Source organism: Salmo salar, chromosome ssa08, assembly GCF_905237065.1.
Source record: "Salmo salar chromosome ssa08, Ssal_v3.1, whole genome shotgun sequence".
Lineage (NCBI taxonomy): Eukaryota > Metazoa > Chordata > Actinopteri > Salmoniformes > Salmonidae > Salmo > Salmo salar.
In genome coordinates, this window is record NC_059449.1 from 6,245,105 (window position 1) to 6,272,256 (window position 27,152).

Consider the following 27,152-nt stretch of genomic DNA (forward strand, 5'->3'; position numbering starts at 1 on the left):
GGTAATGGAGAGATGATGAAGGGATTAATGAAGAGGGTAATGGAGGGGTGATGAAGAGTGTAATGGAGGGGTGATGAAGAGGGTAATCGAGGGGTGATGGAGGGGTGCTGAATTTCTCAACCTCTCTCATTCTCCTCCTCACTTACTCTCTCCCTCTCCCTGTCTCTCCCTCCTGCTCTTTCTTTCCCTATTCTCTCTCTCGCCCTCTCTCTCTGTCTCTCGCATCACTGTGCTCTGAAGCATTGCGCAGAGGTCCAGAGGCGAGCTTTACTATTTCGTTGGTGTTTTTGTAGTTGACTTGCCACTGTCTTGTTTTTGTATGTTACCACAGTGACTGGAGAGCCCAGCGGGGCCAGAGAGAGAGAGAGGTGTATTCTGTGAGACAGAGGGATGAAGCGATCGCTAGTGGTATGTGTGTGTGTATGTGTGTGTGTGTGTATGTGGCTGAGAGCGAGGGTTATTTATAAGTACGTCCCTGTGTATTTTGAGAGGGATGTCTAGGCACGAACCAATGAGATTGTTCGATTCGGTCTGAGAGGTGAAGCGACAGAATTCCCTTGCTTTGCTGTTTTTTTTTTTTTTAGGAACTCATACATACAGAATGCTTGTAAACATATGCATATGCTCATACACACACATGCACACCACACACACCACACCCCATGGAGTATGTGGAACAGTGGAGGCTGGTGGGAAGTGCTATAGGAGGACGGTTGCGTGGTTGCCATATGTTTAATCTGTTTGATACCAGTCCATCTATTCCATTCCAGCCATTACAATGAGCCCATCCTCCTATAGCTCCTCCCACCAGCCTCCATGGATGTGGAACCACGAGAAAGGACAAGAGAATCACCATTATCCCAAAACACCCCCTGCCCCCACCTCAACATTATCACTCTTCAGAAAAAAACGATCAATACTTTCCTCTCTTTCCTTCTCTTCCCTCCCTGCTATCCAGCACAGTTTCTTATTTGTATTTTGGACACATCCTCTTTGGGGCATTTAACAACAGCCTTTGCAGATAGTGGTTAAGCTTTCTCCCTTGCCGCTCGCTCCCTGTCTTTGAAAGCTATTGTTTGGGGGAGCGCCACACAAGGTCGATTGCATTGATCGGAGCTCTGGGTGTCTCAGAGTAGGAGTGCTGATCTAGGATCAGGTTCGTTCTAGGATCAGCTAACCTAATGAGCAAAATACTAAACTGATCCTAGATCACCACTTCTGAAACAGTTTGTGAATACGGCATCTGAGATTCTCTTTAAAAGGGAGATGACTGGAGCTGGAGGGGAGAGGGAGCTAGGAGTGAGAGGGAGGCAGAGGGGAATGGAGAGAGAGGTAGAGGCAAAGGGGGAGGGAGAGAGAGGTAGAGGCAAAGGGGGAGGGAGAAAGAAGGAGTCTGAAAAAAGAAGGGAGGGTTGCCATGTCAAAGTTCTCTCATTCAGATTTGGCAGCCCTGTGGGGTGTTTTTTCTTTTTCTGTTGTTCTGACGATGTGGTTCACTGTGGCCGTGCAGATTGCAGGGCAGGTGGTGGCAGCGTCTTGTCCTTGAGTGCTCACACATTCATAGAGTAAACATACCCCCAACAAATGTAGCATACAGACAATACACGCACACACACTCGCACACGAACAACCGCTGACATGCACACTAACACACATTGTGAGACTGTCACTGACATGCGCGGGCACACATACACACTCACTGTCAATAACAGGAGGGAAAAGAGGACCACTATCACCCCCTTGTGGAGAATAAACAGTAGGTCCCTTTTCAGCACATCACATGCAACAATGAACCTGACAACCACAGCCTCCATTATCAGTACTATTTCACTATGTTCTCAGATAATAATATACTGAACTTACCGTCTTCTCGGAAATGTTCATATCTTCCAATAACTGAGAGTCCCAACAAGGACACTTGTGTTGTTGGACACAAATATGTCAGGATACACGTCATTTGATGTTGGTGAGAGGTTTTCATTTTATTTCATCACAATCTTCAGGGCATACATTTATAACTCTATCACTGTGAGAGGTCTTCATTTCAAGGCTTTTTCTAGATCTAGGATCTAGTGGGGGGAAATGCAAAACTGACCATAGATCAGGGGGCAACTTCACCCCGCATGCATTTTCAGATTGGCTCACTACCATGCTTTACGGGTAACCCAATTAGTCACTAATAACCAATTTGTCACCAGACTGATTAGCCTGGAAGAGGCTGAAGTTCTGTCTATATGATTTGGGCACTTTTGCTGAACATTTGGCGCCAATACACAAAGTCGAAGAAGAAGAAATGTATTACTTTCAAATCAAGGTAGATATGCAAAGATATGAGCTCTCTAGTACATTTATATGGCTATGTCCCAATTATCTCTCCTTCCTCTCAAAGTGTGCACTTGTTCACTTTCCTTCACTGATTGAAAATGAAATGACTGGTGCAAGAAACATGGTAGAAACTCCCCTCTAGCCCACGTCTCCATTAATCCAATGCTTTTAGATTCATAGGAAGTAGTGAAGTGCCCTTCAGGGGAAATGAGATATTATTGGGACGCAGCAAATGAGTGCTGATATTGATTCCTCTACTCCAGTTTGATCCAGATGCCATTCTCGGGGCGAAGGATGAGCTCCCCTAGTGGATTGAGGTCTTCCCGCTCCTGACACGCCTCCATGTTGAAGTAGCGCAAGATGGATGCCAGGATCACCTTCTCCTCCATCACGGCAAAGCGCTGACCTGGGGGCAGGGGTGTAAAGAGAGCATGTGAAGATACACACTTTTAATCCTCCATTTTGTTTCAATTATGTCTTGTTTTTTGTTGTTGTCTGAAGTTAAACTTTAGTTTGTCACTATCATTATTAAGGTAGTGATAGCTTGTAAGCATCTTCATTGGACATGCCCACTGTAGTGGACAGTCTACTTTCAAGCTGATAAAACATTGATCAATACCTGTGATATTGTACAACACAATCCTTGTTTTATTTTAAATCTTTTATTTTGGCTTCAAGTTGAAAATTGCTGCCAAAGGTGACCAATCTTGTGTCATTAATCTCAAATGGAATGATGTTGATTTACCAAATTTCTAAAATGTTGTATTACTTTAAGTGCTACTTTAATTGAATGTATTAAATGTCTCCTATTCTTACCAATGCAATTGCGGAGTCCAGCGGAGAAGGGAATGAAGGCGTAATGATGCCTCCCGACACAGTTTTCCGGCAGGAAGCGCTCCGGGCGGAAGTCCTCTGGCTGGGGGAAGTGGCGCGGGTCACGGTGGAGGGAAGACCACCAATAACTCTGAAATCTCCATCCCTAACTACAACATTTTCAGACAAGATAGAATGGCCAAAGGGGGCGGTGTTGCAATCTACTGCAGAGATAGCCTGCAGAGTTCTGTCCTACTATCCAGGTCTGCACGCAAACAATTTGAACTTCTACTTTTAAAAATCCACCTCTCTAAAAACAAGTCTCACACCGTTGCCGCCTGCTATAGACCACCCTCTGCCCCCAGCTGTGCTCTGGATACCATATGTGAACTGATTGCCCCCCATCTATCTTCAGAGCTCGTGCTGCTAGGTGACCTAAACTGTGACATACTCAATCTAAGCTTGATGCCCTCAATCTCACACAAATTATCAATGAACCTACGACGTACAATCCCAATGCCGTAAACACGGGCACCCTCATAGATATCATCCTAACCAATTTACCCTCTAAATACACCTCTGCTGTTTTCAACCAAGATCTCAGCGATCACTGCCTCATTGCCTGCATCTGTAATGGGTCAGCGGTCAAACGACCTCCACTCATCAATATCAAAAGCTCCCTGAAACACTTCAGCGAGCAGGCCTTTCTAATCGACCTGGCCCGGGTATCCTGGAAGGATATCGACCTCATCCCGTCACTAGAGGATGCCTGGTTATTTTTTTTAAATGCCGTCCTCACCATCTTAAATAAGCATGCCCCATTCAAGAAATTTAGAATCAGGCCTGACTGCCCTTAACCAACACAAAAACTTCCTGTGGCATTCTGCATTAGCATCGAACAGCCCCCATGAAATGCAACGTTTTAGGGAAGTTAGAAACCAATATACACAGGCAGTTAGAAAAGCCAAGGCTAGCTTTTTCAAGCAGAAATTTGCTTCCTGCAACACAAGCTCAAAAACGTTCTGGGACATTGTAAAGTCCATGGAGAATAAGAGCACCTCCTCCCAGCTGCCCACTGCACTGAGGATAGGAAACTCTGTCACCACCGATAAATCCACTATAATTGAGAATTTCAATAAGCATTTTTCTACGGCTGGCCATGCAAAATGGCCTCCAACACCTTACTCAACAAATTGGATGCAGTCTATCACAGTGGCATCCGTTTTGTCACCAAAGCCCCATATACTACCCACCACTGCGACCTGTACGCTCTCGTTGGCTGGCCCTCGCTTCATACTCGTCGCCAAACCCACTGGCTCCAGGTCATCTACAAGACCCTGCTAGGTAAAGTCCCGCCTTATCTCTGCTCGCTGGTCACCATAGCTGCACCCACCCGTAGCACGCATTCCAGCAGGTATATCTCACTTGTCACCCCCAAAGCCAATTCCTCCTTTGGCCGCCTCTCCTTCCAGTTCTCTGCTGCCAATGACTGGAACGAACTACAAAAATCTCTGAAACTGGAAACACTTATCTCCTTCACTAGCTTTAAGCACCAGCTGTCAGAGTAGCTCACAGATCACCGCACCTGTACATAGCCCATCTATAAATAGCCCAAACAACTACCTCTTCCCCTACTGTATTTATTTATTTATTTTTGCTCCTTTGCACCCCAGTATTTCTACTTTGCACACTCATCTACTGTCAAATCTACTATTCCAGTGTTTTAATTGTTAAATTGTATTTACTTCGCCACCATGGCCTATTTATTGCCTTTACCTCCCTTATCTCACCTCATTTGCTCACATTGTATATAGACTTACTTTTCTACTGTATTATTGACTGTATGTTTGTTTTACTCCATGTGTTACTCTGTGTTGTTATATGTGTCGAACTGCTTTGCTTTATCTTGGCCACGTCGCAGTTGTAAATGAGAACTTGTTCTCAACTTGCCTACCTGGTTAAATAAAGGCGAAATAAAAATAAATAAAAAATAAAGGGAGTAGGGCAAGATGATGGCATTGGCACCTTTGGGAACCTTGAACCCATCTACAGGCACAACAGTGAAACACAAGCTATTCTATTAGGTCCACAAAAGGTATAAGTGGATATATGAACTAATGAACACAAAAAACAAACAAAAAATAACAAATCGACATGACTGAAATGCAAAGGCGCTGGATACACCATGGTTGTAGGTTCATCTTCTATATGCCACAGACCAGCTAACAATTCTAGGGAGAGAGAACATTTTTGTAGTGTTACCTGTTATTTTTCCCTGATGTTTGAGTGTCCATTTTTCGTTAGTTACAGGAACATCCTTTGTGTTGGCAAAAACCTCCTGAGAACCTATTTAGCATGTGAATGGCTTACCAAGAAAAACTTCCAAAAGTACTAATTTGAGGAAGACGTTAGCTTGATGCCTAAACATCAGTCACATGTACAATGGATTATAGTGAGCAAAAATGAATCACCCTGCCTTTTTTTTGTTGAGTGCTCCAACTCCTTTTTACCTCGAATTAGTCATTTTGGAATTTTCTTGGTAAGCCATTCTCATGATCTTTTTCATTGTTGTTGAGCACCCCTCCTTTCCTTTTTTTGTCAAACCGCGAAGAACCACTTGAACTCTAACCTATTTAGAATGTTTTTGCATTACAGGTAGGAGAACATTCCTTTAACGTCAAGCAGAATTTATCCAGAATGTGGTTACCATGTTCTCAGAATATAGCCTACATTATTAATATTCTAGACATGTCCAGTTTCCTGAGGGTTAAGAGAATATTCCATCAAAATCACACCAAACATACACAGAACATGGTTGCCATGTTCTCAGAATATAATATATTAATGTTCTAATCACATTTCAAGAACATTCATGTGTCCAGTTTTCTAATAGTTAGGAAAATATTTTATCAGCATCACACCAAACATACCCAGAACGTGGTTACCATGTTCTCAGAATATAAAATATGAACATTAATATTGAATATTCTGAGAACATGGTAACCACATTCTGGGTAAGTTCTGTTTGACATATTTTTCCTTTGTTATTCCTTTATTATTTCCCCCTAACCCTACCACCCCTCCCCTAATTGGAGTAAACTAATGGACAACAACACTTAGGCTTCTACATACTATATCCATTTTACGGACACAGTGTACTTTACATTAGTTATCTTTTGTTTGTTTTTAGTCCCATCCTTCAGCTCCACTCAACCCCTACCATCTATCTCTGAAGACCATCCAGTCTTTTTCAACTGTGCTGTTTCACAAAAGTTCAACCTTTCTATTCTCAGTTTCTACAGAATGTAAATTAAAGATAAACATTTTTGCTACGAGTATTATTATGTTATTAATCGATTGACTATGACTTTTCAGATCACCCAGCAGTGCTATTTGCAGAGTTAACTCCAGGTAAACGTTGCAATTCTTCAGCCATTCCTGAACCTGTGACCAAAAACAAGCTACATATGGACAGTACCAAAACAAATGATCTAATGATTCTGTCTCTTCGCAGCAAAATCTGCAGAGCTGGGATGGTTGTATCCCCCATATATACAGTATAACATTCTATTGGCTGCAAGAATTTTGTTTAATTGAAAAACTCTACGTTTTGAATCTGGCATCATTTTGTGTATCAGTTCATAAACCATGTGCCATGGAATCGGTACATCAAACATCTCTTCCAAACTATTTTGCAATCTATATGGCACAGCTGTCAATTTTTGGTCCTTAAATTAAACTGGCATACCTTTTTATTTATCACAATTTTCTTTAAAGAATTTTGGTCTTTAATGCAGGGCCGGCAGACAAGTTCATTACTTTCTCCTCCTTCTACTTGCCTCTTCCATTTTTTTACGGTAATGCTGCAATTAGTTGTTTGTAATTTTGAATAGAGCAGAGGTTTCCATATATTTTTGTTAGCTGCATGTGTGACAACTCCACAAGTCCTATTTATGATATCATTTACAATGATTAAAGAGTTTTTACGTTTTTTTAATCAATTAGTAAATTTGAGTTTAACCATAACATATGTTGTAATGTTTGTTCTGTCTTTTCTGGTGAATTAAACTGAAATGGCAACCAACTTTCTATGGCTTGTTTTAAAATTAGCGATTTGGAAATGATGCAGACAACTACATTGATAGAAGCCCCAATCTGAGGCCTCCCGACTGGCGCAGCGGTCTAAGGCACTGCTTTGCAGTGCTAGAGACGTCACTACAGACCCAGGTTCAATCCCGGGCTGTATCACAACCAGCTGTGATTGGGAGTCCCATAGGGCGGTGTACAATTGGCACTGCATCGTCCGGGTTAGGGGAGGGTATAATACCAAAAAAAGAAGCCAATCTATTTGCAATATTAAAGCTGCATATAAAGCACACCAATTTGATAAGCCACAGAACCACTTCGGTGTGACTGTGTTTGAACTCACTCTGACCCGTGAGAGAAGGATTTGAAAGAGAGTGCATTGATGAGAACCAAAAGGCCCCGGGCAGAGAAAACAAGATAGAAGCAGAAATAGCGACGGTACACTGGAGGGTAAAAATTACCAAGTGCCTCCTGCAGAGCCCATTTTCTAGCAGTAACGCGTCCAGCTCCTCTAAAAAGAGCTCCTCTAAATCCCAATTACCTGTCTCTGCTCTCTTTCATCACTGTCTAAATCAACTGCAAAAAAATACATATTTTAACCCTCTACTGCATGCATTATGAAAGAACCATGCAACAAAAAAAATGAATTTGTTTTTCTAATGTAAAATGGCCACAAATAAACACATGTAAAATCTCTCTCTCTCTACATATATATATACATATAAACAGTTGAAGTCGGAAGTTTACATACACCTTAGCCAAATACATTTAAACTCAGTTTTTCACAATTCCTGACATTTAATCCAGGTAAAATTTCCCTGTCTTAGGTCAGTTAGGATCACCACTTTATTTTAAGAATGTGAAATGTCAGAATAATATTTCTTTTATCACGTTCCCAGTGGGTCAGAAGTTTACATACACTCAATTAGCATTTTGCCTACCTGGCTGCATATTTGGTAGCATTGCCTTTAAATTGTTTAACTTGGGTCAAACATTTCAGGTAGCCTTCCACAAACTTCCCACAATAAGTTGGGTGACATTTGGCCCATTCCTCCTGACAGAGCTGGTGTAACTGAGTGAGGTTTGTACGCCTCCTTGCTCGCACACGCTTTTTCAGCTCTGCCCACAAATTTTCTATGGGAATGAGGTCAGGGCTTTGTGATGGCCACTCCAATACCTTGACTTTGTTGTCCTTAAGCCATTTTGCCACAACTTTGGAAGTATGCTTGGGGTCATTGTCCATTTGGAAGACCAATTTGCGACCAAGCTTTAACTTCCTGACTGATGTCTTGAGACGTTGCTTCAATATATCTACATACTTTTCCAACCTCATGATGCCATCTATTTTGTGAAGTGCACCAGTCCCTCCTGCAGCAAGCACCCCCACAACATGATGCTGCCACCCCCGTGCTTCACGGTTGGGATGGTGTTCTTCGGCTTGCAAGCATCCCCTTTTTCCTCCAAACATAATGATGGTCATTATGGCCAAACAGTTCTATTTTTATTTCATCAGACCAGAGGACATTTAAAAAAAAAAGTACAATCTTTGTCTCCATGTGCAGTTGCAAACCGTAATCTGGCTTTTTTATGGCGGTTTTGGAGCAGTGGCTTCTTCTTTGCGGGGCTGCCTTTCAGGTTATGTCGATATAGGACTCGTTTTACTGTGGATATAGAACTTTTGTGCCTGTTTCCTCCAGCATCTTCACAAGATCCTTTGCTGTTGTTTTGGGATTGATTTGCACTTTTCGCACCAAAGTACGTTCATCTCTAGGAGACAGAACGCGTCTCCTTCCTGAGCGGTCTGACGGCTGCGTGGTCCCATGGTGTTTATACTTGCGTACTATTGTTTGTACAGATGAATGTGGTACCTTCAGGCATTTGGAAATTGCTCCAAAGGATGAACCAGACTTGTGGAGATCTACATCTTTTATTCTGAGTTCTTGGCTGATTTCTTTTGATTTTCCCATGATGTCAAGCAAAGAGGCACTGAGTTTGAAGGTAGGCCTTGAAATACATCCACAGGTACACCTCCAATTGACTCAAATGATGTCAATTAGCCTATCAGAAGCTTCTAAAGCCATGACATCATTTTCTGGAATTTTCCAAGCTGTTTAAAGGCACAGTCAACTTAGTGTATGTAAACTTCTGACCCACTGGAATTGTGATACAGTGAATTATAAGTGAAATAATCTGTCTGTAAACAATTGTTGAAAATTACTTGTGTCATGCACAAAGTAAATGTCCTAACCGACTTGCCAAAACTATAGTTTGTTAACAAGAAATTTGTGGAGTGTTTGAAAAACGAGTTTAAATGACTCCAACCTAAGTGTATGTAAACTTTTGACTTCAACTGTTATATATATATATATATATATATATATATATATATATATATATATATATATATATATATATATATATAGTACCAGTCAAACACATTATTTTGACTCCCTCAAAATAATGTCCCTCAAAATAATACTCCGGTGCCCGCAAAGTAAATCAACACGGCTGCATTTTCGGAATGTCAGACAAAATTATGACGCTAGCTTGCTAAAAAATATATATGGGTTTTCTTTGTAATATAGTGAAGACATCAAAACTATGAAATAACACATATGGAATCATGTAGTAACCAAAAAATTGTCAAACAATCTAAATATATTTTATATTTGAGATTCTTCAAATTAGCCACCGCTTCCCTTGATGACAGCTTTGTCATCAGGGCATACTTTACCCCATAATGACAACGCAAAAATAGGTTTTTAGAAATGTTGGCAAATGTATTAAAAATAAAACCAGAAATACCTTATTTCATAAGTATTCAGACCTTTTCCTATGAGACTCGAAATTGAGCTCAGGTGGTTCCTGTTTCCATTGATCATCCTTGAGATGTTTCTACAACTTGATTGGATTCCACCTGTGAAGAATTCAATTGATTGGACATGATTTGGAAGGGCACACACCTGTCTGTATACGTTCCCACAATTAACAGTGCATGTCAGAGCAAAAATCAAGCCATGAGGTTGATGGAATTGTCCGTAGAGCTCCGAGACAGTATTGTGTCTAGGCACAGATCTGGGGAAGGGTACCAAAAAATGTCTGCAGCGTTGTTATTTTACTAGACAAGTCTGAACACAGTGGCCTCCATCATTCTTAAATGAAAAAAGTTTGGAACCACTTAGACCCTTCCTAGAGCTGGTATGACCACCATTTGCTTCATGCAGGGCAACACATCTCCTTCACAAAGAGTTTATCAGGCTGTTGATTGTGGTCTATGGAATGTTGTCCAACTTCTCTTCAATGGCTGTGCGAGGTTGCTGGATATTGGCGAGAACTGGAACACGCCTGGACACGTACATGTCGATCCAGCGCATCCCAAACTTGCTCAATGGGTGAGTATGCAGACCATGGAAGGGGACATTTTCAGGTTACAGGAATTGTGTACAGTTTCTTGTGACATGGGGCTGTGCATTATCATGCTGAAACATGAGGTAATGGCGGCAGATGAATGGCAGGACAATGGGCCTCGGGATCTTGTCACGTACCTCTGTGCATTCAAACTGCCATCGAGAAAATGCAATTGTGTTCATTGTCCGTAGCTTATGCCTGCCCATACCATAGCCCCACCATGGGGCACTCGGTTCACAACGTTGACATCAGCAACCCGCTCGCCCACACAACGCCATACATGTTGCCTGCGGTTGTTAGGCCGGTTGGACATACCATTAAATTATCTTCCAACAGCTCTGATGGACATTCCTGTACTCAGCATGCCGAATGTACACTCCCTCAAAACTTGAGGCATCTGTGGTATTGTGTTGTGTGGCAAAACTCAACATTTTAGAGTAGCCTTTTATTGTTCCCAGCACAAGGTGTGTAAGGTGTGTAATGAACATGCTGTTTAATCAGCTTCTTGATATGCCACACCTGTCAGGTGGATGGATTAGGTTGGCAAAGGAGAAATTCTCACTAACAAGGATATAAACAAATTTGTGCTCACAATTTGAGAGAAATAAGCTTTTTGTGCATTTGGAAAATTTCTGGGATATTTTTTCACTTCACATGTTGCGTTTATATTCTTGTTCATCTTTTTTTAAGTTTCATTTTAGTATTTGTTGCCGTAACAATAGGCAACTATTAATAACATTAAAAAACATTTTTGTTATATAAATTAGGTGTCTGAATTATAATTGTATTGTTTCCTTCACACTATCTGAAATTATTTTCTTGTAAAAATAAGATTATGATTATTGTAATGTTAAAAATATTAAACAGAATTGTTTTCTCCACGCATATATAACAAATATATTTTATCTTTGTTCTGCCCCTGAACAAGGCAGATAACCCACTGTTCCTAGGCCGTCATTGTAAATAAGAATTTGTTCTTAACTGACTTGCCTAGTTAAATAAAATAAATGAATAAATACATTTACAAAAATTCATTTAAATCATATTAGTCATGTCAATATTACAAAACAAATACAGAAAATTATGATTTCACTGTCTTTTGCCTTGCCCCTCTCACTTGAATTGCAGTTCCACTATCGCACAATGTTCCAAATGCATTTGATACATTTTCCAAGAACAAAGTCTAGGGAAATTTGGTTTAATGTTGAATATCACCTCTTAACTAGCATGAGATTGAGTTTACATTTTTAATTGAAGTGTAAATTATGAGAATAATTCACATGGCATTTGTGTCCAGGAAAGGGAGCCCCATGCAGTAAAAGGGTTAAAAAAATAAGGGGGGGGGGATTACCAAACACCCCCTGAAGCTCTTGTTGAACCTTCCTCTGCACCTCTGGATGGGAGCCCAGCAGGTGAATGGCCCAATTCATGGCTGCGGCTGAAGTATCATGACCCTGCAAGACAGGGGTCAATAAAAAAAACACCAATTATGAATCTGTAATATATTCTACATGAAGCGTGTGATAGTGGTTTTGACCTCTGACCCTGAACACGAAGATGTCCACTTCCTCCTGGATGTCCTGGTTGGTGAGCTTGTTGCCCTCCTCGTCCGTGGTCTTCAGCAGCATGTCCAGGAAGGCCCGCCTCTTCCTCATGCCCTGGTCTGATTTGCTGTCCGACTCGATGTAGGCAATGTATTCCGCCCTCTCATAGATCACCTGGGGGTGTATTCAGTGAAAACATTTGACATGAGCCGTTCTAAACATTGCAGATAGAAATAGAATGAATAGAGCTGACATTTGTTATTCTATTGTACAGACAATCATTTATGTTCTACACAATACATTTCTATTTGAACCTTGTGTAATGGTCTTCCTTCTGAACAAGCCCTTGGCTGGATGGATGACCGCTTATTTCCCTGGGTGCAGCTAAATAGTCAAAAGCCCCTTTTTGATTGACTGATGATTTACATTGGAGGTGAAGGAGTGGAGGACCTTGAGGCTCCTGTTGTGCTCCCAGCCCTCGCCAAAGTAGTTGTAAAAAAAGTAATGCCAGAACCATGGCATCCTCTGTCGCCGTGTGATGATGTCACTCATCCTGGGGATAGTAGATGGGATGCGAGGGAGAGAAAATGATATTAATTTGATGCAATTTGATTCCGCTCTATTACATTTTCTGCAATGAATGTTGTCCCCAAACGTCTGTTAATTAGTAGCATTTTCAGAGTATAACAAAATGCATGGTACAAGTTGGCTACTACTTGCAACCAACTACCAACAGTGCAGACAAGAGAGAGAGAGAGAGAGAGAGAGAGAGAGAGAGAGAGAGAGAGAGAGAGAGAGAGAGAGAGAGAGAGAGAGAGAGAGAGAGAGAGAGAGAGAGAGAGAGAGAGATGCAGGGACAGTGAGAAATGGTCGGCTGTCGATACCCTCTTCTTCAAAACAACACTGGGCATAACAACATCTGTCGGTTGCATTCAGGACGAGGTACTCACTTGTACACACATCAGACATACTCTGAGTCATAGTTACTCTGAGCGTAGATTTTCTTCCCCATTGCAGTCTCTGAAAGGAAAATCACATACAGAGATATTTATTGTAAGTTTGGTTGCAATTTTTACACATCTTTTTAGTTGACTTGAAATTGCCACAAGAATAGGAAATCTTTTTAACACACTGAGCCTTTGGACCCGCTAGAACCACCCCACATCCTTACCCAGACCCACCATAGATAATGTCGAGGGCACAGAGGGTGACGTGGTTGAAACAGTTGAAGGGGCCCTTGCCTGCCTCCTTGTCCAGCTTCTCCACCAGCACATCGGCCTGCTCATTCATCACCTCCAGGAACTCCGTCAGGATGGAGAAGTGGAATGTGGGGGTGAGCAACTTCCGCCGCCGACGCCCCTTGTCCCCCGTGCTGGGGAGAGGGAGGTGAGGGAGGGGGGAAACATAGAGGAAGAGAGAGACAGAGGGGTGAGGGGGACAGAGAGAGAGAGAGAGGGTGACAAAGAAAGAAAGTGAGACAGACAAAGAAAAGGAAGGGAATCAGAGAGAGGGAGATGCAGAACAAGTGATACAGAGAGACTGTGAGAGATCGACAAAAGTTCAGAAAATATGGAGGGAATGTGTTGACTGGAAAGTATTGCCGTTTCTCAGAATGTATCGTTCTTTGTCATAAAAAAGGAAGTGTTTTCCTAATAATTATTGAAGGCTTATCTAAGAATTTCATGTTCTTATCCTGCGTTATAATACATATTTTATGTTGTCTCAAATGCATATATATTTGATCTTTATCGAATGTGATCTGTTTTGAAACACCCACCTGGTTAGTAGACCAGTGCTGAGCCAAGGGTGCAGGAACTTGTAAGCATAGGCCTTGTCCATATGAACACGGTTGTTCAGAACTGACTATAGAATCGAATCAAATGGACAATAGAATAGGAAATAAGATATAGTTTATTCCTTTTCTCAGAGGGAACGTTTGTCACAACTTTCGCCGAAGTCGGTCCCTCTCCTTGTTCGGGCGGCGTTCGACATCACCAGCCTTCTAGCCATCGCCGATCCACTTTTCATTTTCCATTTGTTTTGTCCTTGTCTTACACACCTGGTTTCAATCCCCCAATTACTTGTTCATTATTTAACCCTCTGTTCCCCATGTTTGTTTGTGAGTGATTGCTTATTGTATTGTGGTCCGTAATTGTGGCCTTGGATTTACTGACGTGTATTGTGATTATTGTTGAGTAAAATTGCGTACGTTACTCATATCTGCTGTCCTGCGCCTGACTCATCTACACCAGCTACACACAGATGCATTACAACGTTGGTCATTGGCATGGCATCATCATCAGAAAACAGACAGTTAACAGAAAATATATAAAAACTTAAAACCCCCATTCTACATAAAAAAAATAGCTGAAGCAAAGTGAATTATTTTTGCTTTAGTAAATTACGTTTTTATGGAAAATTTGAGTATTCAATACAGTCGGGTTTGCTTTGGCATGCTTGCACCCAAAGCAGCAGTGTCACGGTTGTCGTAGGAAGGAGCAGACCAAAGTGCAGCGTGTGTGTAAAAAAAACACTTACTACTAAAAACACTTACTACCTAAACTACTGTCCTCTCCTCTCTCTTCCCTTCTCCTCACATCTTCTCTCCTCCCTCAAATCCGGAGTTGGCTTTCAATCTACGGTATGGACTTCATCTCCTTCCATTTACACAGGTAACTGCTGAGTAGCTGGTAGGTGGTGTAGGTCAGCATTGCAAAGAAGAGGCTCACCCCCAGCAGCCCTAAAGTGTAAGCCCCCAAAACGATCACCATCTCTGTAGTACATGGCCTAAACACCGAATACAACAGTGAAATGCTTACTTACAAGCCCCTAACCAACAAAGCAGTTTAAAAAATGCAAATAGTCTGGGTGGCCATTTGATTAGATGTTCAGGAGTCTTATGGCTTGGAGATACAAGCTGTTTAGAAGCCTCTTTGACCTGGACTTGGCGTTCCGGTACCGCTTGCCTTGCGGTAGCAAAGAGAACAGTCTATGACTAGGGTGGCTGGAGACTTTGACAATTTTTAGGGCCTTGTGCATTGCTTTGCCGTGCGGTATCAGGAACGGCAGTAGATAAACCACAGAAGTTGCTAATGTGTAGCATGATAATTCTTGTTGTGATGCGGCGCATGGATTGTGAAGACTATGTCACATTTACACGAATCTCAGTGAAGCAACAATGCAGGCAATATATTGTGTTAATGGCAACAGTCTCCTTTCTAGGACAGATTAACGTTATTCACCATTCAAACAGGATATCTGATTCACAAATCTTTTGAATAAATGGACTTATTTTCTTTAAATGTTAAGTATTTCTTAACGTTATGGAAAGGCTGGCATAATTTAAGTCATCATGGTTAGAACCCAAATGTTAAACTGATAAAAGCACCCCCTCATCAAAATTCCCTTCTCGTCTCCTGCTTTTTCTCACAATTGTGTCTCTCTCACCTCCGGCGTTGGCTTTTAACTGCAATGCGTTCCCAATGAGGGGGTATATGCCTTCAATCTCTGGTATGGGCTTCATCTCCCTCCATTTATACAGATAACTGCTGAGTAGCTGGTAGGTGGCGTAGGTCAGCATTGAAACAAAGTGGCTCACCCCCGGCAGCCCCAAAGTGTAAGCCACCAAAACAATCACCATCTCTGGGTAGTACATGGCTTAAACAACCTCCAAATGAATGTCTGAGACCTGCTGGCTTCTACTCATATCAGGTGGAATTTAATCCTTACCTGTTCCCCACTTTTCTATGTTATTCCGGCTGCTAGTTATGAATGATTAACCAGTAGGGAGGGGGAAAGAGGTAAACATGGATGTTCATCAAGGGATAGTATTTTGTACTGTCATGCACGCACATGTAGTACATGGTACGAAAAAGTATGCACTATTGTAAGTCGCTCTGGATAAGAGCGTCTGCTAAAGGACTAAATTGTAAAATAAAAATGTAAAACATGCAGACAGACACAGACAGGTATAGACACACATGTGCACACACTCAGATGATAACTGCCTGTCATAACACAGCAACGTTTTATTCAAAGACAGTTATAAACCAAAACATGGTTAAAACGATTATTTTGATATCATGGATGGTCAGTCCTTGAATCCATAGCTATGTCTATAAAGTTGAGTGGTTACATTTTCCAGCCCCATCAGCTTTTTACCAAAACAGTGGCAGCTTGACCACTTTCTTCACACAAGGTCTGAAGAAGTTGCCGTGCTGCGAATCTCCATGCAGCAACAATGCAGACAATATATTGTGTTAATGAGAACAGTCTGATTTCTAGGACATTTGGGACAAACAGATTAACGTGATTCGCCGTTCAAATTGGATATTGTATTCACGTATCTTTTGAATGAATTGATTTATTTTCTTTCTTTACTGCTACAAAGTATTTCCGAAAGATATTACGGATGGCATAATTTAAGTCTTCATGGTTAGAAGTTCCCCAACGCTAAATTGATAAAAGCACACCCTCCTCAAAATACAAAATATATATATATCTGTGCAGAGAGCTGCTGAGGAACTGCCAGGTAAAGACACCGGTCAGTATAGTCAGGAGTAAGACCAAAACGATCGACCCACTCAGCAATTCACCGATATTCATCTTGGTTAGTTAGGTGGTGGTCCAATATTGACTCATAAATGTACATTTGCTTCAGGGTCTCATTCTTTAGCAATAGCAGACAAAAGGTTCTGTGTAATTATGGAAAGATGTCCAGTCACTGACCATGTAATGCTCCTCGGGGAGAATCGGGGAGGCTACCCCTACGAGTACCCCTGAAGTGAGCCACAATAGCAGGCTACTAATTCAGTCGTCAACTTGTTTAGGATGCAGGCCCCCTTGCCAATTCACAGTGAGATGCCCTGAAAAAAAGGGTGTTACTTTTGTAGAAAATGAAGGGGGAAGAACTATGATTGAAGCTTGAAAAAGTATATCAGGAAAAGGGGCAATCCCTAAAACAAATACGGTGGGTGTTGGACTTCCAATGAAGGCCTTGGATCTGGGCTTGAACTAGCAACTCAGCAGCGTAAGCACCATCGCTAAGGTTTTATATCCAGACCTCTTAGAAGTACTTGATGATATTACACAAGGGAACATTTCATTCTTAGGATGTACTCTATAACCCTCAAACTCAACTCTAGACCTCAAAGCCAGTTCCACTGCGTTTTTTCATTGTTCCCTTCTATATCAGGGACTGATTTAGACCTGGGACACCAGGTGTGCACAATTAATTATCAGGTAAAACAGAAAACCATCAGGCTCCGGATCTCGTGGGGTAAGAGTTGAATACCCTTGCTCTATACTATTTCCAAACATTTCTGACATACGTAAAGGACTCTTGCAAGACTAACCCTTGGTGGGCTAAAAGAGATCCTAATAAATAAACATAGTGAAAAATCCCCCCCAAAATCCCATGTGTGTCCCTAAGCATATACAAATGGGGTAGTATCATGTAACACAATCATGTAGAGTATAATAGAGAACTGATGAATTACTGAGTGCTTATGAATTGAAAACATGATCGTGTAACTAAAAACCCACTAGTCAAAAACTGGTTGAATCAATGGTGTTTCCACATCCTTTCAACACCAAGAATCTGTGATGACATTAAATCAATTTTATTTAACTAGGCAAGTCAGTTAGGAACAATTTATTATTTTCAATGATCGCCTAGGAACCATTAACTGTCTTGGTCAGGGGCAGAACAACAGATTTTTACCTTGTCAGCTCAGGGATTTGATCTTGCAATCTTTTGGTTATTAGTCCAACACTCTAACCACTAGGCTACCTGCCACCCCAACCAACACAGAAAACTGCTTGGATTTTCTTTTTTTCCACCTAACTTTGAACCTAAATCCAATAACATGGTGAATGGTTTTTGTTGATTTTACGTTGACAACTCAACCAATTGTAAATCAAAACTAGATTTTAAAATTACGTTTGTGCCCAGTGGGAGTGTTCATAGTTTATCCCCTTTTCCTCCCTTTCTTAATCCACAAACCCTTGAAGTAAGCCTCCTTCCTCTTTCTTTTAATGAGCAAAGTTTAGTTATTCCTCTCCCTTTTTTATTCAAGTTAAGGAACGTTTTAAGTGACCCAAATGCCAACGGCTTACTTTCAGGGTCCCATAGTTCCTGTGCCGTTTGTTAGAAGTCAGTTTTAAGGATGTGGCCAGGAGCTGGCTAGTTTTTGGCAGGCTTTTTTGTTTTTTAAGTTTCCCCTCAAAATAAAACAAAATGGGAGAATGTCAGATTTAGTACCTAGCTTTTTGCAACCCACTTGAGGGCACAGGATTTAGGATTTAAGTTAGTTTATTTATTCACTAAGTTTTGAATAAAGACTGTCAGAATCCAACTTTCCTGAAAACGTTAAAGACTTGCTGAATAGCATACAGAAGGGAAAGAAACAGACGCTCCAAAAAACAAGAATGCATTCAAATCAACACTAGACGTCATGAGACAAATACAAAGATAGATTTTTGTTGAACCATATTCTATTAAACAAAATTCTAAATTTCAAGTAAGTGTACAAAACAACTGAAATTACCTACTTAAAAGCAGTTCCCACAGCAGAAAAATTAAAATATGAAGGTTTGTTTAAGGTCTAAGTTCATCTGATATTTTGGTTTTATTGAAGAGAATATTACATGGTTAATGTGCGCAATAGTAGGTTATTTTACAGCATTACTTTAGTATTGCTAGCAGGAGTATTAAAACTACACTAAAATAACCCTACTGTAATTAACCATGAAACTACATTTTAAAGCGTTTTTGTTAAGCCAATGATCTACTCTGTCAGTGATCTGCAAACCACCTTGTAAATAACTACTCACTATGATTTGTTGATCAGCGAATGATCAGCGACTGAGCAGAATTGATGCTCTCAAACATGGCCAATACCTTCCACAAAACCATCCTTCAACTGTTTTTGTTTTGGGTCACCCAAGGTTTTTCTTTCAACAAAGACTGATATCAAGAATTCAACTAAAAATGTGTTTAATTTAATAAAAAATTTTTAAAAAGACTGATCATGTCTCAATGTAATCAACGTATACAATTATTGCATTTGAAAATAATCACTTTTTGGGCTTAGATGTGGTTAATTTGCAGTGTATAAATTATAATTACTGTATGTTCCAGCCCCCCTGTCACGACTTCCGCCGAGGTCAGGTCCTCTCCTTGTTCGGGCGGCGCTCGGCGTCGCTGGTCTTCTAGCCATCATCGATCCACTTTTCATTTTCCATTTTGTTTGTCTTGTTTTCCTTACACCTGGTTTCAATCCCCTCATTTACTTGTTGTGTATTTAACCCTCTGTTCCCCCCATGTCTTTGTGTGGGATTGTTTATTGTAGTGCTTGTGCACATTCCCCGTGAGCGCACGACGGGTTATTTTGTGCCCATTTATCTTGTTGTTCTGGTTGCCGTTGGTTTTGCTTAATAAATCTCTGGTTATTACCCAGTTCTGCTCTCCTGCGCCTGACTTCTCTGCCGTCAATTACGCACCCCGCTACACCCTCGATCAAGTTGCCTACCCCTGTTCTACATCAAATGAACCCAGAGTGTCTGTGCTAACCCATGTCCTGTGTCATACTTCCTGGTCCTGTCCCCTAATCTTTTGAATGGGCTTGACGATCACATAACCAAATTCGTGAAACACTATTTTCAAGGGTTTAAAATAGACTGTGCAATGAAACGGTAGTTACAACAAACATACAATTCCATGAAACAGTGTGGCGAGAGACACCATATACAGTATAATGCAAAAACATGCTGTGACCATTTTGTCAAATGTCACCTGTACAAATAAGTGCTAGGTCTAAGATATGGCTCATTTCCAAATAAACACTGCAAAAAGGGGATTTCTTTTACAAGCCTCAGCCATAGACAAAGTACGATTTGATTGCAGTTGTCTGTTACATTTTCTCTCAAAATCTCTTGGAACATCTTTCAATTTTTCACCAGAGTCTGACACTGCTGGATGTTTCCAGAAATGACCTGAAGACAGCCAAGTTGGGCACCTGCCTTCAGCTTCCAAGCCTGGTGACTCTCATCTTGTCTGGCAACATCATATCAACCTTCAAAAAGGATGACTTCTTCTAAGTAATTCCTCATCCCTACGAGTCCTCCACCTGTCGAATCTAACAACTCTAACAGCGGTACGAAAGATACTGTGAAATGGGAAATGATAGGATGTTATTGCTTTCAGCTGCTGGCACTAGGAATAAGAACCACGCTCAACCAATCACACCTTGGTTTCATTTACCTGTCATGTTCCACTTTTCACCTTTTTTATGTTGTCAAGATCACTTCAGTGTTTCTTCTATATTGTTTTGTAGGCCTAGTGCAAGCCACCAAATTAACATCTAGGGCATTTTGAACCAACAGTTTCATATGAAGCCAAATTAGGCAAAAGAGGAACAGAGCAAGGCAGTATCCCAACCTATTCAATGGTAGTGAAAACTGGATCACTCAATGCCTCACTTGAAAGGTTGTAATAATGCGACATCCCACTTGCCACAGACGTCAATTCAACATTTATTCCACGTTGGTTCAACGTAATTTAGTTGAAATGACATGGAGACAACATTTATTCAACCAGTGTGTGCCCAATGGGATACTATAAATAAGTAGGAAGTAGTAGGTTCAAGGTATTTTGACAACTTATCTACAATTTATGGCAGCATCTTGTACAGCATCTAATCTGCAACTAATCAGTCATTTTTTTAAATTGTAGTTTGAGCCTGATTGCCTGAAGCCCATTGCAGGCATACATGAGTTAGTCATGAATGGGAGCAAACTTGGCACTCCGCTCATGTCTAAACTTTGCACAGAGCTCTCTGGACCGCAATCTGCAGCCTTTCCCTACAGAAGACACAGCTAGTCATACTAGCCAACACCACCATCAAAGGCCTGGGGAAGACCCACCTCACTTATTTGGATCTATCCCACAACAGCATAGCAAAGATCGGGGACGGTTTCTTCTGCTTACCCTATTATTGACGACTTCTCCTTCCAGCTACTAGGGGCACTAGATAGCCTGAGCATGGAAAATACTGCCTTTCGAAACATCTCAGCGCTCACCTTTGCAGGTTCGATAAGTCTCTGCCAACTCCACCTGAGTGGGACCAGCTGCATGTCGCTCAAAATCATCACCAACCAGACCTTTGTGTCGCTCGCAGATTCACCGCTTCTTACGCTAAAACTTACACACACAGCGATCTCCCATCTAGACCCTGGAGCCTTCTCCAGCTTAGGCAATCTCACCACCTTTCTGCTGGGCAACAACTCCATTTCCCAGGCCCTGACGGGGAAAGAGTTCCAGAGTTTGGGTCAGCTACAGGAGATCAACCTCTCTAACGGCAACCAGAAGATCACCCTCAGCCCTATGTCCTTCGTCCACGTACCCACTCTCAGGACTCTGATGCTGGGGAGAGCTCTGACCGGCACCCTGGATCTGAATCGCTCATCGTTCAAGCCTCTGTCCAACCTCAACATCCTGGACCTCAGCAACAACAACATCGCCAACATCAACATTGGTCTTCTGGCGGGACTAGAGAATCTGAAGGTGCTGAAGCTTCAGCACAACAACTTGGCCCGGGTGTGGAAAAGTGCCAACCCGGGTGGGCTGGTGCTGTGTTAGGGGGCTCTGCAGCCTAGTTGCTCTGGAGATGGACTTCAACGGTCTGGATGAGATCCCTGAGGAGGCCCTTCATGGACTGGCCAACCCTGAACCAACTCAAGGACTCAGCCTTCGACGACTTGGGGTCGCTCCGGGTGCAGAAGAACCTAATCACGTCAGTGAGGAAGGAGGTGTTCAGGCCCGCTCTGGCCAACCTTAGCCAGCTGGTCATGGAGAAGAACCCATTCGACTGCACCTGCGAGAGCATCTTGTGGTTTGTGGCGTGGCTGAACAGAACCAACACCAGTGTGCTGGGCCTCGTGACGAGTATGTGTGCAACACGCCGCAAGCCTACTACAACTGCTCGGTCATGGAGTTCGACACGCTCTCCTGCAAGGATATGACACCATTCCAGGCGCTCTACGTGCTCACCAGCACTGTGGTCCTGACTTTAATGGTGACCTCGCTCCTAGTGCGCTTCCAGGTTTGGAGGATTCAGTTCTACTGGAATGTTCTGATCAACCGTATGCTAGGATTGAGCGATGCCAATTCCGGGGAGGGGAGAGAGTTTGACTATGACGTGTTTGTCATTAATGCTGCGAAGGATAAAACCTGGGTGGAACGAAGCTTGTACCCCCTAGAGGACGAACAGGGGTATACATTTTATGTGCAGGATCTAGATGCAGTGGGAGGTGACTTGCGACTGGAGTCCATTATGGAGAATATGAGAAGGTCCAGGAAAATACTATTTGTGGATACCAAGTCTCTTCTCGAAGACTCCATGTGTCGACAGTAAGTAAAATGAAGATTGTTATATTTTTTGTAACATTCAATTCACATAAGCTTTGGTAGAGCATGTGTGGTCACTGGTCAGGGAAAAGAGAACATTGATAAGGACCATGGTGTGGCAGTCTGCAGTCGTCTTTATTTCGGGAAATGAAAGTAAATCATGTTGACGTTTTCATTTGATAGTCTGACAATGTGTTATGATATTAATAATACCATGAGTATTCTTTTTAAAATTAAACTGAACAAGTTTCACTCAAACAGGGGAAGGGGAGATGGTGTGAAGTGGGTAAGTGGGAGTAGGCAATTTTGGAAGAAGATGAAAGAAGAAACCCAAACAAGCAGTAAAACATTTTTTTTACACGTAAAATTATCTTAGCGTCTGGATAACAATTTATTCATTAAAAAAAAGTTTCATAAACATTCAAAAGTGTCTGCAAAATGACAAAATTGTAAAATGCAATTATTCTGAACTCATCATGACCCTATTTTTGACATTGGACCATAAAGTTATTTTAAAAACTTTTATTGTATTATTTTATTCTAACACTGATCACGTTTCACCCTTTTGACTGATTTGATTGCACGTCTCTCTGGATAAAAGTGTCAATTACATGTATATGATTGAGATCTGAAATATACTGCTCAAAAAAATAAAGGGAACACTTAAACAACACATCCTAGATCTGAATGAAAGAAATAATCTTATTAAATACTTTTTTCTTGACATAGTTGAATGTGCTGACAACAAAATCACACAAAAATAATCAATGAAAATCCAATTTATCAACCCATGGAGGTCTGGATTTGGAGTCACACTCAAAATTAAAGTGGAAAACCACACTACAGGCTGATCCAACTTTGATGTAATGTCTTTAAAACAAGTCAAAATGAGGCTCAGTAGTGTGTGTGGCCTCCACGTGTGTGTATGATCTCCCTACAACGCCTGGGCATGCTCCTGATGAGGTGGCGGATGGTCTCCTGAGGGATCTCCTCCTAGACCTGGACTAAAGCATCCACCAACTCCTGGACAGTCTGTGGTGCAACGTGGCGCTGGTGGATGGAGCGAGACATGATGTCCCAGATGTGCTCAATTGGATTCAGGTCTGGGGAACGGGCGGGCCAGTCCATAGCATCAATGCCTTCCTCTTGCAGGAACTGCTGACACACTCCAGCCACATGATGTCTAGCATTGTCTTGCATTAGGAGGAACCCAGGGCCAACCGCACCATCATATGGTCTCACAAGGGGTCTGAGGATCTCATCTCGGTACCTAATGGCAGTCAGGCTACCTCTGGCGAGCACATGGAGGGCTGTGCGGCCCCCCAAAGAAATGCCACCCCACACCATGACTGACCCACCGCCAAACCGGACATGCTGGAGGATGTTGCAGGCAGCAGAACGTTCTCCACGGCATCTCCAGACTCTGTCACGTCTGTCACGTGCCCAGTGTGAACCTGCTTTCATCTGTGAAGAGCACAGGGCGCCAGTGGCGAATTTGCCAATCTTGGTGTTCTCTGGCAAATGCCAAACGTCCTGCACGGTGTTGGGCTGTAAGCACAACCCCCACCTGTGGACGTCGGGCCCTCATACCACCCTCATGGAGTCTGTTTCTGACCGTTTGAGCAGACACATGCACATTTGTGGCCTGCTGGAGGTCATTTTGCAGGGCTCTGGCAGTGCTTCTCCTGCTCTTCCTTGCACAAAGGCGGAGGTAGCGGTCCTGCTGCTGGGTTGTTGCCCTCCTACGGCCTCCTCCACGTCTCCTGATGTACTGGCCTGTCTCCTGGTAGCGCCTCCATGCTCTGGACACTACGCTGACAGACACAGCAAACCTTCTTGCCACAGCTCGCATTGATGTGCCATCCTGGATGTGCTGCACTACCTGAGCCACTTCTGTGGGTTGTAGACTCCGTCTCATGCTACCACTAGAGTGAAAGCACCGCCAGCATTCAAAAGTGACCAAAACATCAGCCAGGAAGCATAGGAACTGAGAAGTGGTCTGTGGTCCCCACCTGCAGAACCACTCCTTTATTGGGGGTGTCTTGCTAATTGCCTATAATTTCCACCTGTTGTCTATTCCATTTGCACAACAGCATGTGAAATTTATTATCAATCAGTTTTGCTTCCTAAGTGGACAGTTTGATTTCACAGAAGTGTGATTGACTTGGAGTTACATTGTGTTGTTTAAGTGTTCCCTTTATTATTTTGAGCAGTGTATAATTCCTCTTACACTTCTGTACTTAAAGCCTCTTTTACTTGTGCTCTGACAAGTGCCATATTCTGTCTCTCTGTGTTTCTCCCCTTTCCCCTCCTCTCCCTTAAAACCCCTTCCTCCCATTTCCTTTCCCTCCCCTCACCTCCCACCATTCTCCTCCCCGTTTCCCCCCAGGTTCATGACCCACCACACCCTGCACCATGGGATCGAGGACAGCCGGGACTCGATGGTGCTGGTCTTCCTGCAGGACGTGCAAGACCGTCCCGCTCTCTGCTCCTGCGCAGGGGCATGCTGCGCCCGCATTGCCTCCTCAACTGGCCCCTGCAGAGGGAGAAGGTGCCCACCTTCCACCAGAGGCTCCGCATCGTCCTGGGCACCACCAACCAAGTGTAGTAACTTTCTCCATGCCATTATGCTCAGAAGTGTACTGAAAATGTTACTGAAGTCAAATCCAATTTATTGGTCAAGTGCTCATATTTTACAGATATTATCACAGGTGCAGCGAATTGCTTAAGTTTCTAGCTCCAACAGTGCAGTAATACCTAACAATACAAACAAATCCACAAAATGTAAAGAAAGAAATTAAATAATGTCAGAGTCTGGGATATGAATAGATACTGTATGTATTTGATGGTGTGTATGAACAGACAGTATATTAATAGAAAAGGTGTGTACAGTAGTAGTTATATTGGCTGAGCCTTGACTAGAATGCAGTATATACTGTACATATGAAGTGGGTAAAACAGTATGTAAACATTATTAAAGTGACCAGTGTTCAATGACTTTGACTATACATAGAGAAGCAGTCTCTAAGGTGCAGGGTAGAGTACCGGGTGATAACCGACTAGTAACAGTGACTAAGTTCAGGGCGGGGTATTGGGCGGAGGCTGGCTAGTGGTGACTATTTACCAGTGTGATGGCCTGGAGATAGAAGCTTTGCTAATGTATTTTAATAGACTTGCAATTATCAGTCATAGAAAATATGTATTATGTTAAGAAGGTAGTTTTCCATAAATGTGTATTTTCTTTGCTCACTGTTAGGACTCTTGAAGTAAGCCTATAGTGAAACACTAGCCTAGTGAAACATGTGCACCGCTTTCTATTCCCATCCATTCCACAGACTTCCCCCCACTAGCCTAGCTTTTTGCCTTTTGATAAAAAAAATCAATACATAAATTAAAGCTAGTCTGCGATTGGTCCATACATTTGTTTACTTTTAAATGAATTATATTTATTATTAACTAGAAAAGTCAGTTAAGAAGAAATTCTTATTTACAATTACGGCCTACCAAAAGGCTTCTCTCATATATATATATATATGACAAAACAGACATCATGACAAGAGAGACAACACTACATAAAGAGAGACCTAAGACAACATAGCATGGTAGCAACACAACACAAGGTACAAACATTACCGGGCACAGACAACAGCACAAAGTGCAAGAAGGTAGTGTAATGGTCGTCGTATGAAGTGGACCAAGGCGCAGCGGGTTGAGTGCTCATTTTAAACTTTATTTGAACACTACCAAAACAAGAAAATGAACAGTAATGCCGGCTACACACACAGTAGTGCAAAAGAACTTCCCACAAGGGACATGTGAAAACAGGGCTACCTAAGTATGACTCTCAATCAGCAACAACGATGTACAGCTGTTCCTGATTGAGAGCCATACCAGGCCAACACAAAGAAATACACAACATAGACAGATCATAGAAATACAAAACATAGACCATAACCAAAACCCCGGAATACTCTAAACAAGCATCCCTCTACATAAATACATATCCCAACAAACATCGAACCACAAAAAACAAGCACCCCTCTGCCACGTCCTGACCAAACTACAATAACAAATAACCCCTTTACTGGGCAGGACGTGACAGGTAGAGACAACAATACATCACGCAAAGCAGCCACAACTGTCAGTAAGAGTGTCCATGATTGAGTCTTTGAATGAAGAGATGGAGATAAAATTGTCCAGTTTGAGTGTTTGTTGCAGCGCGTTCCAGTCGCTAGCTGCAGCGAACTGAAAAGACAAGCGACCCAGGGATGTGTGTGCTTTGGGGACCTTTAACAGAATGAGACTGGCAGAACGGGTGTTGTATGTGGAGGATGAGGGCTGCAGTAGATGTCTCAGATAGGGGGGAGTGAGGCCTAAGAGGATTTTATAAATACGCATCTTCCAGTGCATCTTGCGACAGGTATACAGAGATGACCAGTTTACAGAGGAGTATAGAGTGGAGTGACGTGTTATATAAGGAGCATTGGTGGAAAATCTGATGGCCAAATTGTAAAGAACATCTAGCCGCTCGAGAGCACCTTAAACTGACAATCTATAAATGATGTCCC

At 42.2% G+C, this 27,152-nt stretch overlaps 2 pseudogenes; one reads left to right on the forward strand and one right to left on the reverse strand.

The window, feature by feature from the left end:
• Positions 1 to 2,579: 2,579 nt before the first annotated feature.
• LOC106609927 (cytochrome P450 4V2-like) lies at positions 2,580 to 15,831 on the reverse strand (annotated as a pseudogene).
• Positions 15,832 to 18,762: 2,931 nt separating this feature from the next.
• Positions 18,763 to 25,192, forward strand: LOC106609926 (toll-like receptor 3; annotated as a pseudogene).
• Positions 25,193 to 27,152: the final 1,960 nt, after the last annotated feature.